This window comes from Tamandua tetradactyla, chromosome 1 (assembly GCF_023851605.1).
Source record: "Tamandua tetradactyla isolate mTamTet1 chromosome 1, mTamTet1.pri, whole genome shotgun sequence".
Classification (NCBI taxonomy): Eukaryota; Metazoa; Chordata; class Mammalia; order Pilosa; family Myrmecophagidae; genus Tamandua; species Tamandua tetradactyla.
In genome coordinates this window covers 157,236,418-157,253,507 of record NC_135327.1, presented here as the reverse complement: position 1 = coordinate 157,253,507, position 17,090 = coordinate 157,236,418, and the positions used below count along the sequence as shown (strand labels likewise).

The following is a 17,090-nucleotide window of genomic DNA, read 5'->3' as shown; positions in this document are numbered from 1 at the left end:
TTGACCTTCTGGGGTAGAGGTATGAAACTCTATCACCCATCTTAAGTGAACTAGAATGGAAAGAAAGGTGAAAATTATTAAACCTATGCAGTAGCTGACCAAACTTGTTGTGACCACATGCCAGACTCTTGGGGGATGGAGGGTGGTCTGTATAAGACATAGTTCCTGAAATAGTAATGGAGAGTGAGGATGGTGGTGAGATTCAGCTAAGGAAGAATGGCAATTCGTCCTTAGGGACGACTGGTTTGTCATTTTTATTGATGTTGCATATGTTTGACTAGTTTAAAGGTACAGGTACAGGTTTAGGAGTGACATTTCTAATTGTCGTCAACTTAGTCTGCCTGGAGGAACTTCAGTGTCTGGAGCACTATTCTAGGGTTTTAAGGTATGTCATGGAACAAAGCAAAGATCCTCAAAACTAAGGATCTGGTATTCTAGTATAGGACAAACATAATAATTAAGCAAATAATATTCTGCAGTATGTTGAAAGATAGTAGCTGCTATAGAAAAAAAAATGTACAGAAAGGTAAAATATGCCAGAGTGAGAATGGGCAGGTTGGTGTTGAATATCTGGGGTAGAGCATTTCAGATAATTACAACAAAAAACTTGAGTCAGGAAAGAAGCCTAGTGTGTTTAAGGAAAAGCAAAGAGAGGAATGAGCAAGAGGGGAAGTGGTGTGAGATGAGGTCACAAGGATAATGGACAAGAAGCAACAAGTGAAGTAGGGATAAAAAGTAGGGGAACACTCTCATCAGCCTTTCCATCTCACCATTCTCCTTCCCAGTTCCATAACACCACCACCATGCTCACATGGTCTAAGTGCCTTCCTCTGATGGAGGTATCCCCATGCTCCTAGATGGATCCTGCAGTCTTACTCTTGGACCCACTCCCATTAAAACATTAATGAGTTATACAGGGCTTTTATGTGTATCTTCAACCAGAAAATGATAGCATTCTTTGCTTTCTAAAAGTGAAGAACTTGACAGAATGACAGTATTCTGTCAGATGTAGAATACTTTAAAGAGTAGTAAATACATTTTACAACATAACAGCAAATATTTCCTCTTTGTGTTTCTCATGTACTAGATTGGTGACAGGTAATAAATATTTGTTTGACAGCTTTGGTACAAAACAGACCTGGGTTCAAGTTTCCAAGCTCCAATTTACTAAATGATTCTGGTTAAGGTAATTCAGCTTTCTGTGCTCAGTTTGTTTCCACTGCAAAATGCAGCTGACATAATTCTCAGGGTGATTTTTTTCAGACCTATATCAAATAGCATGAAAAAAAATCCCCCTATTGTATGTGCTTCAAAGTAATTCCATTTCCATCTTAAACATTTTCCTCTTCATGTGGTTGCTTTTAATTTACCTTATTCATAACACTCAGTAAAACCTATAAAACTTCATAAAAATCTATTTTTTAACTCATTGAAAATTAATAACTCATATAGTTCTGGTTAATCTGGCTACTACAAGAGCATGAGAAAAGTAATGGTCATAAAGCCAGGTGAAAGGAGGCAGCTGCTTCTCCTTGCCAAATTTTTCTTTTAGGCCAACAATATTCCAAACAGTTTTAAACCAAACACATGCAGGATACCATTAGCTTAAATTATGGTTTACATATAAATAAATATAAATGTTTCTAAATAGAAATGGCATGGACAAGTGTCATTTTCTTTAGGTTCATAAAAACTTTTTTGAGCATTCTATTGCAGCAATAATTATACAAATCCATTTCTAGAGTTAAACTGACATCCATATCCTTGTAACACTTAAAAAGGAAAGCCATTTTAACACACTAATATGCTAACAAGAGAAGTCTACTAAATGGAACCAATCCTCTCAATTTTGTTTATTTACAAAACATGATAAAAATTTTTTAAGTCAATGTTTTCCTTTTATAACATGAAAAAATTAGTAAGGAAGAAGTTAATTTAATAGGGAAACAAAAGAAAAGGTTAATTACCATAGGAAAAAATACCTGACATTAATGATATAATCACTGAGGTTTTAATTTCTTTTAAGCACTAACAACAGAGTTTACAATTCATTTTTCACAGGGAATTAATTTATAATTTTTCAGGGAAATGCATTATATAAAATATAACTATAAAACTGTGTCAAAATTTCAAGTAACCAATGGGACTAGTTTCACAAAATATAGAGAGACCAGTGTTAAGAAATTAAGAAACACTTAAATGCTCAGTAATGTAACACTGGTTTCAATTCTTCTGTACATTTAATAAAACTTCAACCTAAAGTAAAAATACCTTTACTGACTGGCATCTGATGAAGTAAGAATGGCCTGGCTTTATGTACATCCAGATTTAGTTCCTGGATTTCTTTGGCACAATCTGTAACTGGTATTCCCAATTATCAAATACAAATAATCACAGGGAAGTGGCTGTCGCAAAGGCCAGAACCTCTGGCGCCGTCCCCTCCAGAGCCGGGCCTCTCGGAGTGGTCACTGCCCTGCGCCCTGCACTGCCCCACCGTGGGGACAGTAAAGATCTTCAAGCAGCCCCTCACCTTCGAACGAAGAGTAGAAGCTGTCCGACTTATCCGAGAGCTGCATCTTACCAAAATATCAGCAATGATAGAAAGATACAAGGGTGAGAAGCAGCTTCCCGTCCTGGATTTAAAAAAAAAACCAACTTCCTTGTTCCAGATCAGGTCAACATGAGTAAACTAATCAAAATAATTAGATAGCACCTGCAGCTGAACGCCAGCCAGGCCTTCTTCCTGCTGCTAAAGGGACACAGCACGGTGAGCGTCTCTACAACCATCTCTGAAGTCTCCGAAAGTGAGAAGGATGAAGATGACTGCCTGTATATGGTCTGTCCCTCTCAGGAGACATTTGGGTTGAAATTGTTGGGGTGAGACTGGCAGAAGTGTCTATTCTAGAAATTTTTAAAGGCTTACACCAAGGCAAAAAAAGAAAAAAAGATGTTACCAACTGAGATTAAACTCATTTAATCACAGGTCATCAAAACAGTAGTGTTCCCACCTAGGAGTCGTAGGAAGTTGTTCTTGTACTTCAAGCAGAAAAACTGAGCTAAAAATGAGTACATTAGGTTCTGGAAAACTTCTAGTATTTAACGTCAGGCATCTTGCTTTCAAATTTTAGAAGTTTAAAAATAAAATACAGGGTGGGTCACAGTGGCTCAGTGACAGAGTTCTCACCTGCCATGCCAGAGACCAGGTTCAATTTCCAGTGCCTGTACATGCAAAAACAAAGCAAACAAACAAAAACTTTACATTTTAAGTTGCCTGTAAAAGAGACCTTTGAGTTACTTTAATGTACCTGTTTCCCCAGTAGGAACTTGCATTTCAAGTAGTAACTTAAAGGCTCTGAGAGACGCTGTCCTCTTGTTAGGTTCAGAGCCTGCCATCTTTCTATAGAAAGCTGTCCATGCAGCTGAGGAGATCTCCATGGAAATATCTTTCAGCACAGCTTGTCAGGCATCGCCCCCCAGAGAATCTTTTGCCACAGTGGCTGGTGTAAAGCAGGTGCATGGGGGTATATCAAAACCACTGCCATCAACATCCTTGGTTCCTACGAGGACATATCCCAGGTCAGTTCTCCTGCAGCGTTAGGAAGTTTGGTCGAACACTAAGCTGCTACATCTTTGGTTTGTTCTCTGGATAGTTACTTGGAGAGAGAAAAAAAACATAGCTTTGTAGGAATCTTGACTTAGAATTTTGGCCTGTCTTCTAAAAAGGCCAAGAGAAAAAGGAACTGGCATTTGTTATTTTGGATTTTCTCCGAGAACTCAAATCTAGTACCTGATTTGGTAAATAAACAAGCAATTGTATTGCTTTCATTAGGACAGTGGTAGAAACTAAAAATCAAGCATTAAAATTGAGATGTACACCCTTCTACCTTTTGGCTTAAAGCTATAAATGATTCATGTTATCTGTTAAGAGTGCAACTAAAATATGTTATCAAATATTTCTCATGTTTTGTAAGAGTACTGTCAGGTGAAACCACAAAGTTCCCCCACTCTTAAATGCATGTGAATTGTGAAGAAAATGTAGAAAAGGAGACCACAGCTCTTTACAAATTTTAATGTCAAGAATTTAATATTTTCCATATCCTACCTAGAATAAATGACTTTATACTTCCTGCTTCTTGAATGGGGTTTGCTATTTACTGTTTTTGTGGGCGTATCACAGAATGATCACAGATATATCAGCTTTAGATGTCTGTGTAGTAGGTCAGGATTCCTTCTGGTCTTCAGGGGTGTGTGGAAGCCTGTCTCTCATGCTGGGAGATGTCTATCCTGGTGCAGGGTGCAGCCTTACTGCTAGGGGCTCGCATACCGAGCCTTGGAGGAGTCTCCCCCTCCGACCCCCTCTCCCCACTGCATGCATCTGTCCACATTGCTAACTCCAACTCTGTATATTTTTACCACAATATAAATTCTCAGCCAGCCTGTCTTGTTCGGATTATGTATATCATTATATCTGACATTCTTATAACTACTGTGTGATCGATAAGATTCCTATGAAATACTGCTTAAAAAAAAAAAAATACCATGCTGAGAAGGGTGACTTCTAACCCACATTAGTGAGTTGTCACTGTATTTATAGGCTGCTTTTTTTTTTTTTCTAATCAGCAGTGGGTTGGCCTTTTTAAATTTTTATTTATTTATTTTTTAAACATAACATACAAACATGAACATTCTTACTATATGATCATTCTATTCTTGGTGTATAAAAACTCACAATATCATTACCATGATAATTTTTTAGATTGCATCAATTCAGAAAAAGAAATGAAAAAAGAAAAAAGTTCATACATACCATACCCCTAACCCCTCCCTCTCATTGACTGCTAATATTTCCATCTGCCCAATATATTTCAGCCTTTGTTTCCCCTATTTTTTCCTATGCCCCTTACCACTCCCTTTCATTGATCTCTAGCATTTCAATCTACTAAATTTATTTTAACATTTGTTCTCCCCACTGCTTATTTATTTTTAATCCATATGTTTTATTCATCTGTCCATATTGTAGATAAAAAAAGAATCAGACACAAGGTTTTCACAATCACACAGTCACATTGTGAAAGCTATATCATTATCCAGTCATCTTCAAGAAACATGACTACTAGAACACAGCTCTACATTTTCAGGCGCTTCCCTCCAGCCTCTCCAATATACCTTAACTAGAAAGATGACATCTATATAATGCATAAGAATAACCTCCAAGAAAACCTTTCAACTCTGTTTGAAATCTCTCAGTCATTGACACTTTATTTTGCCTCATTTCTCTCTTCCCCCTTTCAGTGGAGAAGGTTTTCCCAATCCCTTTATGTTGAGTCCCAGTTCATTCTAGGATTTCTGTCCCAAGTTGCTAGGAAGGTTTACACCCCTGGAAGTCATGTCCCATGTAGGGAGGGGGAGGGAAGTGAGTTTGCTTGTCATGCTGGCTAAGAGAGAGAGGCCAAATCTGAGCAACTAAAGAGGTTCTCTGGGGGTGACTCTTAGGCCTAATTTTAAGTAGGTTTAGCCTATCCTTTGTGGGGATAAGCTTCATATGAACAAACCCCAAGATTGAGGGTTTGACCTATTGCTTTGGTTGTCCCCACTGCTTGTGAGAATATCAGGAATTCTCCACATGGAGAAGTTGAATTTTCCTCCTTTCTTGCCATTCCCCCAAAAGGACTTTGCAAATACTTTTTTATTCTCTGTTCAAATCACTCTGGGATTTATCAGGCCATCATTCTGGACAAACCTACAAAATCTCATGCCCTACTCAAGGTTCCCTGTACTTATGCTGTCCAATTAAACTGTCCACATAACTTATGTTAGGAAATGCACTAGTGAAAATAGAAATTTTGTACTAAACAGTTTTTGCTTTAGTCTCATGCACAACTTAAAAGTTTTAAAATATGAATTATCATCTATTTTCAACGCCCTGCAATATTGACATTCTTTTGTTCTTCCTCATGCAAACACATTTTTTAATTTGTACATTAGTCAATAACATTGTACACTCTAGGCACTCCTAGATTATACCATCTCAGTCTTTATCATCTATTTTTCCTTCTGCTCTCATTTGTGCCCCCAGCACAAATTTGACTTCATTCTGTGTACTAACATTGTATTACAGTTAGGTAGTATTGTGCTATCCTATTTTAACAATCAGTTCTATTACACAATCTGTATCCCTTTAGCTCCAATTACCAATATCTACCCCATTTCTCCAAGTTCATTCACTAATGTTAGTTCATATCAGTGAGGCCATACAGTATTTATCCTTTTGTTTCTGGCTAATCTCACTCAGCATAATGTTCTCAAGGTCCATCCATGATGTTACATACTTCATAACTTTAGTCTGTCTTACAGCTGCATAATATTCCATCATAGTATATACCACAGCTTGTTTAGCCACTCGTCTGTTGATGGACATTTTGGGTGTTTCCATCTCTTCGCAACTGTAAATAACGCTACTATAAACATTGATATGCAGATGTCTGTTTGTCTCTTGCCCTCATGTCCTCTGAGTAGAAACCTAGCAATGGTATTGCCGGATCATATGGCAATTCTATACTTAGCTTCCTGGGGAACCGCCAAAGTGCATACCACAGAGGTTGTACCATTTGACATTCCCACCAACAATGGATAAGTGTGCCTGCCTCTTTCTCCACATCCTCTCCAGCACTTGTCATTTTCTGTTTTATTGATAATGGCCATTCTGGTGGGTGTGAGATGATATCTCATTGTGGTTTTGATTTGCATTTCCTAATAGCCTGGGAAGTTGAACATCTTTTCATGTACCTTTTGGCCATTTGTATTTCTTCTTCTCAGAAGTGTCTGTCCATGTCTTTTGCCCATTTTGTAAATGGGTTGTTTGCCTTTTTGTTGTTGAATTGAATAATCTCTTTATATATTCTGGATACTAGACCTTTATCTGATATATCATTTCCAAATATTGTCTCCCATTGTGTAGGCTGTCTTTTTACTTTCTTGACAAAGTTCTCTGATGCACAAAAGTGTTTTGAAAACTTTTCTGAAACTCATTTGAAAAATGAGTTCCCATTTATTTATTTCTTCAGTGCTTATGCTTTGGATGTCTAGGAACCACCTCTTATTATAAGATTTATAAGATAGTTCCCTACATTTCCTTCTAAAAGTTTTATGGTCTTAGATTTAATGTTTAGGTTTTTGATCCATTTTGAGTTAGTTTTTGTATAAGGTGTGAAATGTTGATCCTCTTTCATTCTTTTGCATGTGGATATCCAGTTCTCTAGGCACCATTTAGTGAAAAGACAGTTCTGTCCCAGGAGAGTTGGCTTGACTACCTTAACAAAGATCAATTGTCCATAGATGAGAGGGTCTATATCTGAACACTGTATTTGATTCCATTGGTCAGCGTATCTATTTTTATGCCAGTACCAAGCTGTTTTGATCACTGTAGCTTTGTAATATGCCTTAAAGTTAGGTAGTGTGAAGACCTCTGACTTCATTTTTCTTTCTCAGGATATTTTTAGCTATTCAGAACACCCTGGCCTTCCAGATAAATTTGATTATTGGTTTTCTATTTCTGAAAATATGTAAGTTTTGGGGATTTTAATTGGTATTGGCTTGAATCTAAAATCAATTTAGGTAGAACTGACATCTTAACTATATCTAGCCTTCTAATTCATGAACATGGTATGCCCTTCCATTTATTTAGGTCTTCTGTGATTTCTGTTAGCAATTTCTTATACTTTTCCTTGTATAAGTCCTCTATATCCTTAGTTAAATTTATTCCTAAATATTTTATTCATTTGGTTGCAATTGTAAATCGGAATTTTTTCCTTGGTTTCCCCCTCAGATTGTTCATTACTAGTATATAGAAACACTGCAGATTTTTAAGCAACCTGCCACTTTGCTGTACTCATTTATTAGCTGTAGTAGTTTGCTATGGATTTTTCAGGGTTTTCAACATATAGTGTATCATCTGCAAAGAGTGAGAGTTTTACTTCTTCCTTTCCAATTTTGATGCCTTGTATTTCTTTTTCTTGTCTAATTGCTCTGGCTAGAACTTCCAACACAATGTTGAATGACAATGGTGATAGAAAACATCCTTGTCTTGTTCCTGATCTTAGGGGGAATGTTTTGTTTTTCCCCATTGAAGATGATGTTAGCTATGGGTTTTTCATATATTCCCTTTATCATGTTGAAGAAGTTCCCTTCTAGTTCTCTCCTTTGAAGTGTTTTCAATAAGAAAAGATGTTGAATATTGTCAAATGCCTTTTATGCATCAATCAAGATGATCATGTGGCTTTTTTTGCTTTGATTTGTTGATATGGTACCTTACATTAATTGATTTTCTTATACCTGGGATGAATCCTACTTGGTCATGGTGTATAATTTTTTTAATGTGGGGCTGGATTCAATTTGCAAGATTTTTGTTGAAGATTTTTATATCTATATTCATTAAAGAGATTGGTCTGTTATTATCTTTTCTTGTAGTATCTTTTTCTGGCTTTGGTATGAGGGTGATATTGGCTTCATAGAATGTGTTAGGAAGCCTTCCCTCCTTTCAATCTTTTTGAAGAGTTTGAGCAGGATTGGTGCTAATTCTTTCTTGAATGTTTGGTAGAATTCACATATGAAACCACCTGGCCCTGGACTTTTCTTTTTTGGGAGCTTCTTAAAAATGACTAATTCAATTTCTTTACTTGTGATTGGTTTATTGAGGTTGTCTATTTCTTCTCAAGTTAATATTGGTTGTTCATGCCTTTCTAGGCCATCATCCATTTCATCTACATTGTCTAGTTTATTAGCATAAAGTTGTTCATAGTATCCTCTCATTACCTCTTTATTTCTGCAGGGTCAGTGGTTATGTCTCCTCTTCTGTTTTTTATTTTATTTATTTGCATCTTTCTCCTTTTGTCAACCTCACTAAGGGTCCATCAATCTTAATGATTTTCTCATAGAACCAACTTCTGGTTTTGTTAATTTTCTCAATTGTTTTGATGTTCTCAATTTTCATTTATTTCTGCTCTAATAGTCATTATTTCTTTACTTTTGCTTGCTCTGGGTTTAGTTTGCTGTTCTTTTTCTAGTTCTTCCAAGTGGACAGTTAATTCCTCCATTTTTTCTCTTTCCTCTTTTTTGATATAGGCATTTAGGGCAATAAATTTCTCTCTTAGCACTGCCTTTGCTGCATCCCATAAATTTTGCTATGTTGTGTTTTCATTTGCCTTGAGATATTTACTGATATCTCTTGTAATTTCTTCCTTGACTCACTGTTTGTTTAATAGTGTATTGTTGAGCCTCCATATACTGGTGAATTTTCTGGCCTTCTGCCTATTATTAATTTCCAACTTCATTCCTTTATGATCTGAGAAAGTGTTTTGTATGATTTCAATCTTTTTAAATTTATTGAGTCTTTCTTTGTGACCCAGCATATGGTCTATACATGAGAATGATCCATGAGCACTTGAGAAAAAGGTATATCCTGCTGTTGTGGGGTGTAATATTCTATAAATGCCTATTAAGTCTAGCTCTTTATTGTATTATTCAAATTCTCTGTGTCTTTATTGATCCTCTGTCTAGATGTTCTATCCATTGATCAGAGTGGGGAATTGAAGTCTCCAACTATTATGGTAAATGTGTCTATCTTTTCAGTGTTTGCCTCATGTATTTTGGAGCATTCTGGCTTGGTGCATAAATATTTATGATTGTTATATCTTCTTGTTGAATTCTTCCTTTTATTAATACATAGTGTCCTTCTTTGTCTCTTTTAATTGTTTTACATTTCAAGTCCAATTTGTTGGATATTAGTGTAGCTACTCCTGCTGTTTTCTGATTGTTGTTTGCATGAAGTATCTTTTCCCAACTTTTCACTTTCAACCTATGTTTATCCTTGGGTCTAAGATATATCTCCTGTAAACAGCATATAGATGGGTCCTGTTTTTAAATCCATTTTGCCAGTCTATGTCTTTTGATTGGGGAGTTTAATTCATTAACATTTAATGTTATTACTGTAAGGGCACTACTTTCTTCTACCATTTTGCCTTTTGGGTTTTATGTCATTTAAAATTTTTCTTTTTACCTTTACTGATAGTCTTCATTTCTACACTCTTCTTCACACCCCTCTGTCTTTTGCTGTCTGTCTCTAGTGCCTCCTTTAGTATTTCTTGCAGAGCTGATCTCTTGATTACAAATTCTCTCAGTGATTTTTTTGTCTGAAAATGTTTTAATTTCCCCTTCATTTTTGAAGAACAGTTTTGCTGGATATAGAATTCTTGGTTGACATTTTTTCTCTTTTATTATCTTAAATATATCATCCCATTGTTGTCTCACCTCCATGGTTTTTGCTGAGAAATTTACACATAGTCTTATTGGGCTTCCCTTTTATGTGATGGATTGCTTTTCTCTTGCTGCTTTCAAGATTCTCTCTTTCTCTTTGACATCTGACATTGTAATTAGTGTCTTGGAGCATGTCTATTTGGATCTATTCTGTTTGGGGTATGCTGCACTCCTTGGATCTGTAGTTTTAAGTCTTTCATAAGAGTTGGGAAATTTTCAGTGATAACTTCCTCCATTAATCTTTCTCCTCCTTTTCCCTTCTGTTCTCCTTCTGGGACATCCACAACATGCATATTCATGCTCTTCATGTTGTCATTCAATTCCCTGAGCCCCCGTTCATATTTTTCTATTCTTTTCCCCGTATTTTCTTTTGCTTGTCAGATTTCAGATGTCCCACCCTCCAGTTCACTAATCCTGTCTTCTGCCTCTTGAAATCTAACATTGTAGGCTTCCATTGTTTTTTTCTTCCCCATCTCTTCTACTGTGCCTTTCATTCCCATAAGTTCTGTGATTTGTTTTTCCAGACCTGCGAGTCCCACTAGCATAAGAAAACATGATACCTTTAATTTCAGCAGACTTTCCCTGCTGGGGGCATGGTTGAGACAGGGGAGAGGTTGTAGGCTGGCTTTAATTGCTTCAGTTTTCCAGAAAATTCTGGGGTCTGAATTCCTTGAGGGAGGGATTCCACCTAAGCTGGGCCCCACCCCTCTCCTGGGGAAGGCACAGTCTCCAGACAAACTCTCAAACAAGCTTAATTCTGCCCATGCCTGGGGCAACTGGAGCCTGAGAAGCCCTGCAGCTGTATCCAAACAGCAAACCATAGAAACACAGCCACAAATAGAAAAGGGAAAAAAAATCCTTTTCAGAGCAAGACCCCCATTCCTTGGGTTTGCCAATCAAGTGCTTAAGTTGGTATGTTGCTTTGTGTATCTTCAGGTCCTATATGCCCCCTCATTCCCATCAGCGCCCAGACCCTTTCAAGTATTTTGTGCTGTTTGTTCCAAAAAAAACAAAAACAAAAACAAAACACCTCAGGTTTTTTTTTTTTTTCCTTTTTCTGTCAGCCCTGCCCCCTCTGCACTGGGACAAAAACCAGCAACCTCAGCCCTCAGCTTTTACTCGAGGTTCACCTAAGCTGGAGCCTATTTTTAGTCGTCAGAATTTGTTAATTAATTCCACAATTGGAGCTTGGTTGCACTCAGCCCCTGCTGCGAGTGAAGTCTCTTTCCTATCCCCTCTGGGAAGCAGCCTTGGGGGGGAGGAGCACTGGCTGCTATGGCTTGGGGAACTCACTGTTCTGGGTGGGCTCAATGCTGGTCCAGCTTGTCCAGACTGGGGTACGCTATGTGTCCAGTCACTGACGTGGCCCCAGCAGTTGTTCTCTACTGTTCCTGGCTATTTACTAGCTGCTCTGAGGGACGCACTAAATCCTCCATCTAACTAAGCCGCCATCTTGGCTCTGGATCTATTTATAGGCTCTTAAAGACAAGTAAGCTTTTAATGAACTAAGGTGAATAAAAGCACAACTAAAAACTGAACAATCACACCTGCCTTTATCTATGTCTCACAGGGTTTATGCATAAATCACCAGTATGAAAATATTTAAATTCTTTCAGTGACATTAAAAATTTACATTAACGATATTGTTTCTTACTATTGATACAACCTAAGAACAATAGCAACCCTTTATTTATTGTATCATTAGGAAATAATTTGCCTATAGTTAACAATGAGTCATCCATGAAAACATTAAGAAGTTATATAAAGAATCACTCACACAAGAAGACAAAGTTAAATCTGTGTATAGCTATGTTTCTTATACTCAGGTAGAATGGCTGAGAAGAGGATGAACCCTGGAGGCAGACAATCTGAACTAATTCTGTTCTACAGTCTTATAGTTGCATGACTTTAGTCAATTTTCTTAATTTTCTGTGGTTTAGTTCTACATTTGTAATGGGGATAAATAATAGTGTCAATTTGGTAAGTTTTTTATAAGGATTTGTAGCAGTCACTGTTGGATGCTGTTCTAGTTTGCTAAAACTGCCAGAATGCAGCGCCCCAAAGATGGATTGGCTTTTAATAAAGGGAGATTTATTTAGTTAAAAACTTACAGTTCTTCAGAGGAAAGGCAGCTAACTTTCATCTGAGGGTCTCTCTTACACAGGAAGGCACAGGATGATCTCTGTTGGCCTTCTCTTCCCATAGCTTTCCCTAGAGTGATTCCTTTCTACATCTCCAAAGTTCTGGCCTGAGCTATGGGTGCTGAGATGAGGTGTGCTGAGCTGCTTGGGCTGTGCTGCATGGAGCTCTCTCATTTAAGCACCCAGCCAATTAAACTAAACATCACTCATTGTAAGTGGCACTCCCCCAGCTGACTGCAGATGCAATCAGTGACAGATGAGCTTCACATGCCACTGGTTCATGTCCACAACAGCAGAACTAGGCACCTTCACCTGGGCAAGTTGACACCTGAACCTAACTACCACAGATGTCTACCCTGATCCCCATTCTTAACTTCTTTTATCTTCTTCTTGCTACACTGTAGAAGCTGTAAAAGGTGTAATACTTGATTGTCCAAACTCTCTCACAACTTGAGGTGCTTGGCGACAGTGCCAGCCAAGGAGACATAAGCAGGAATCTGCTGGGGCTTCTAGGAAGGCTTTTGGGTGGCTGGATGAATCCTTTCTTCCTTGTACTTAATTGCAACACAAATGTACTACTTGGGCCTGGGATAAACAACTTGCAACTGTGAGAAAAAGGCCAAGAGATGGGGTAGACACTGCCTGAAACCATTGTTCCAATGAACCAATGCCAGTTGCCAGGCTTCTTTTAACATAAAAGAAATGAGCGCTATGTTTAAATAGCTGGTCGTTGAACATTGCTACTTGCAGCTTAAAGCATTCCTAACTGATATAGAGTTAATATATGTAAAATGCTTGGAAGAGTGCTTAGCTGTGGTAAATGCTATATAAATTTTAACTGTTATTTTCCAGTTAATTGTACGTTATATGTCACCAATTTGATATTCATTTATCTGGTTTTTGTGTATTTGTCTGGTTTAAGTGATGCATCTTGTCTTATAATTTCAACATATCATTGTAACATTATTTAAAATTCATTAAACTTTAAAATGCATGACAGATTTGTTCATTTCCTATAGCTAGTAATCTATCTAAAAGCCCAATTTTTGTTTTATTCTTTAATTCAAGAGCGCATTGTATCTACTGAAGTCTTCTTGGTATTCATCATTATATTACTAATTTAAAAGTGCTCTATAGTCAAGTAAGTTTTAGAGTTTTAGAAATGATCTGAAATTTATCATTACCTGCTTCTTAATTCAATCTTATATTTGTATTTTGGAAACATTTTTAATACAAAAGTGTTCATGTTTTTATGAGCTTCTAGTATTTACCAGCAATCTACAACTATAATATTCTGTTGGAAGTAAGAATTAGCATACCCCTAAAGCACTGCCTATCTGAAATGCTTTATAGGTGCACACCAAAACTGGAGCAAAACTACCTTTACAAAGTGCGATCGATTTCCAAGATAATACAAATAAGAAAATATATAAAATCAAAGTAAATTAATCTAGAAAACTAAATCATTCAAATTGTGAACTATATTCAACTCTATCTCTACTTAGAGTTTAATTAGCAAACACTACATAATAGAGCCAAACTGATACTCTTTATTTCAGTGTACCACCCCCTGCCATACATATATCCCTTGCTCATTTTCCCTACTGATACAAATACAACCACCATTCATCCAATTGTTTAGGCTAAAATTTAGATGCCAAACTTGACCTGTTCTTTCCCTATCATCTTATTCCCATCTATCCCCAAGTCTTATCTGCATTTTCGACAAAATGTGTATATCCTGAATCTGATCACACCTGGCCACTTCTATGAATAACTGCCCTTGATACAACCTCCCACATCCTTCTTCCAAAACCATTTTCAACTCTAGGCTACATATTAGAATATTAGAAGAAGCAAATATGACACAAACATTTTCATTAACCATTACTTCCTTGTGTTGGGGTTGTGTTATGTTGGTGAACACTCTTAAGCAATACCCATTTCACAATTTCCTGATGAAATTTTTCCTCTATGTTTAAGGATTTTGTTTGTTCTCTGACTCTAACCATATTGCTTAATTCTTAAGGAATTAAGAAAATAAATCCAGATAAGAATCCATTCCTCTTTAATAGCTTGAAAACGTCACCATTTTAGTTTTTATATTGCTGACAGATAACTTCCCTAGACCCAGAACCCACACCTTTCTTCCACATATTAAAATAACCATAAGATCCTTGAAAAATATAAATGCCTGGGCTCTACTCTTCAGAGATTCTAATATAATTGATTTAGGCTGTGGCTGGCTAGGACCATCTCTGGTAGATTCTAATATGCAGTGAGGGGTGAGAATACAGAGTATTGTAATTGCCTCAACCAGTTACCCTGACAATACTCTAGCTTCTCCAACTACAGTCTTTTCTCATTGTACCCAGAGTGACCTTTTAAAACAATCAGGTCCTCTTAACTTCCCAACACATGAAGAATAATACCTCCTCAGAGAGGCCTTCTCTGAAATCCTTATTTTAAATTCCCACTTGCCTCTATTACTCCCCATTCCTTTCACCTGGTTAATTGTCCCTTCTGGCATTCATTACCTGATATTTAACTAAATATGTGTTTCTTTCCCTTGCTACATATAGACCTTCTGAGATCAAGGATCTTCTTACTTGTTTTGCTTACAACGTCATCTCAATGCCTGAAAACATAGCAGGAACGAGTTCATATTTGTGGAGTCAATACTTGCTACATAATGAAAATAATTGATTATTTCTCCTCTTCATCTTCCTGTGCACATGAATTCTAATAATTGATTAAAAAAAACTTTTTGCCATTTTTATGCCTCCAAAATATCTCCAAAAGACATAATTAACGATAAGAAATAAATAAAGCAGTAGTAATAGTAAAGAATTGGATCCCAACAGGATTTTTTCAAATTATTAAAATTACTATTCCCTGTGCCATATAGAGAATAAACAAGAGTTGTAAAAATGTGATAATATTACATTTTAAAACAAATTCCCTACAAAATGCAACTATGTTGTCTAATCATCACTAACATCTGAGTCAAAATTTGAAAGTTAAAAAACCAAATAAAACAAAATACCTAGGAACTAGGGAGGGCCTGAATTTGAGTAATATATATTTCTCGGTTCTGGCTAATTTCTTGCCCTCTTTGTTTTGCCGTCTCCTGTCATCAGTGAACCAAGCAGAACACTGTAGTCTTTAACACAGTGGGTAGGTGGCTTTCAAATCTATACCAGGAAGTCACCCTGGGGAAATTCCCAAACCTCTTCAGACAAAACAAAATTATCTATTTTTTATCTGGCCAGGAATAAAGTTTGTGGTTTACATTGCATGAATCATGATTTATTCTGAGTCTACTGACTAATGGGAAGATGAAATCCAACCTGGAAAGGAGTGCAGGATCCTATATTATGGGAGTGAAACATTTGGGAAAAACAAATTTCCTTTTCTAGGTGTTACATTCCAAGTTAAACATGTTTGGAGCCACATAGCCTGGTGTGAATTCTAACCATCCTTAATATGATCTTGGGCGGTACCTTTCAGTACCTCAGTTTCTTCATCTGTAAAATGAAGATAATAGCTCTCAACCTCAAAAAGCTATAGTGAATTATAATTATATATAATCATTAAAATTACATGAATTAATGATATAAAATGCTGAAAGAAGTGCAAGCGTACATGACTAAAAGCAGGGACTTTTCTTGTATTTGAATCCCAGCCCTGCCACTTACTGGCGTTAGGTAGCTGACTTTCTTCTTTGTGTTTTTATTTCCCCCTCAGTAAAACTGAGGTAATAGTTACCTCAACAGGTTTACATAACTTAATATAGGTAAAAGTCTTATAACAATAACTGGCATATAGAAAGTGCCTTAAAATGAATCTTATTATTTTAATTATTATCACTCTCATTACTGTTAATATTATTATCTTGGATTACAATTTGTGAAGCATTGATCTCCCTCTTTTTTCCTGCTTTGATTTTGCTCCCTTTCCTCTGGTGATTTCCTAAATGAATAGTTTTTCCCTAAGATTATATTCCTGATCCTCTGTTCTCCTCATCCTATCCCTTCTCCCTTGACAACATCACTACTTACAGTCCAGGCCTCTCAGGGGAGCTCTAAATTTATCTGGACATGACTGTTCCTCGGGCATTTCAGACTGTCTGTGTAGAACAGACTTATCTCCATTTCCTCAAAACCTCTTCTGAGTTCTGTCATATAAGCTTGGTTTGACTCTTTCTCTCCCTCATCATTAATACCCAGTCACTAAACCATATTCTTCTACTTCACCATACATTTTGAATGCAGCCCTTTACTCTCCTCTTCACTTTTCCTGCTACTTCACCAGTTCATAATTACATTATCCTTCTACTTGGTCCTGCCATCTCCAAAAATCACCCTCCAAAATTATTCAGCCATGAAAAGGAATGACGTATAGATGTATATGTATATGTATATGTCCAAGCAGGACAGGGATAAAGGTAAGGGAGGCAAATAGATTACTAAATTTGAGACCCTCATTGTACCTGTAGGACACTCACCCTAGTCCCAGGCTTAAACCCAAACTTTTTCCTATTTTAGGGCTTTGATACTACCCATCACCTCTGCTAGAAAATTCTGCCCTCCTTTCAATGGCTGCCTCCTTCTTGTTATTCAGAACTCTGCTCAGGTC

General features: G+C 36.9%; 1 pseudogene; it reads left to right on the top strand.

Moving 5' to 3' along the window:
- The first annotated feature begins 176 nt into the window (after positions 1-176).
- On the top strand, positions 177-2,881 carry LOC143681526 (microtubule-associated protein 1 light chain 3 beta 2 pseudogene; annotated as a pseudogene).
- The last annotated feature ends 14,209 nt before the right edge of the window (positions 2,882-17,090 follow it).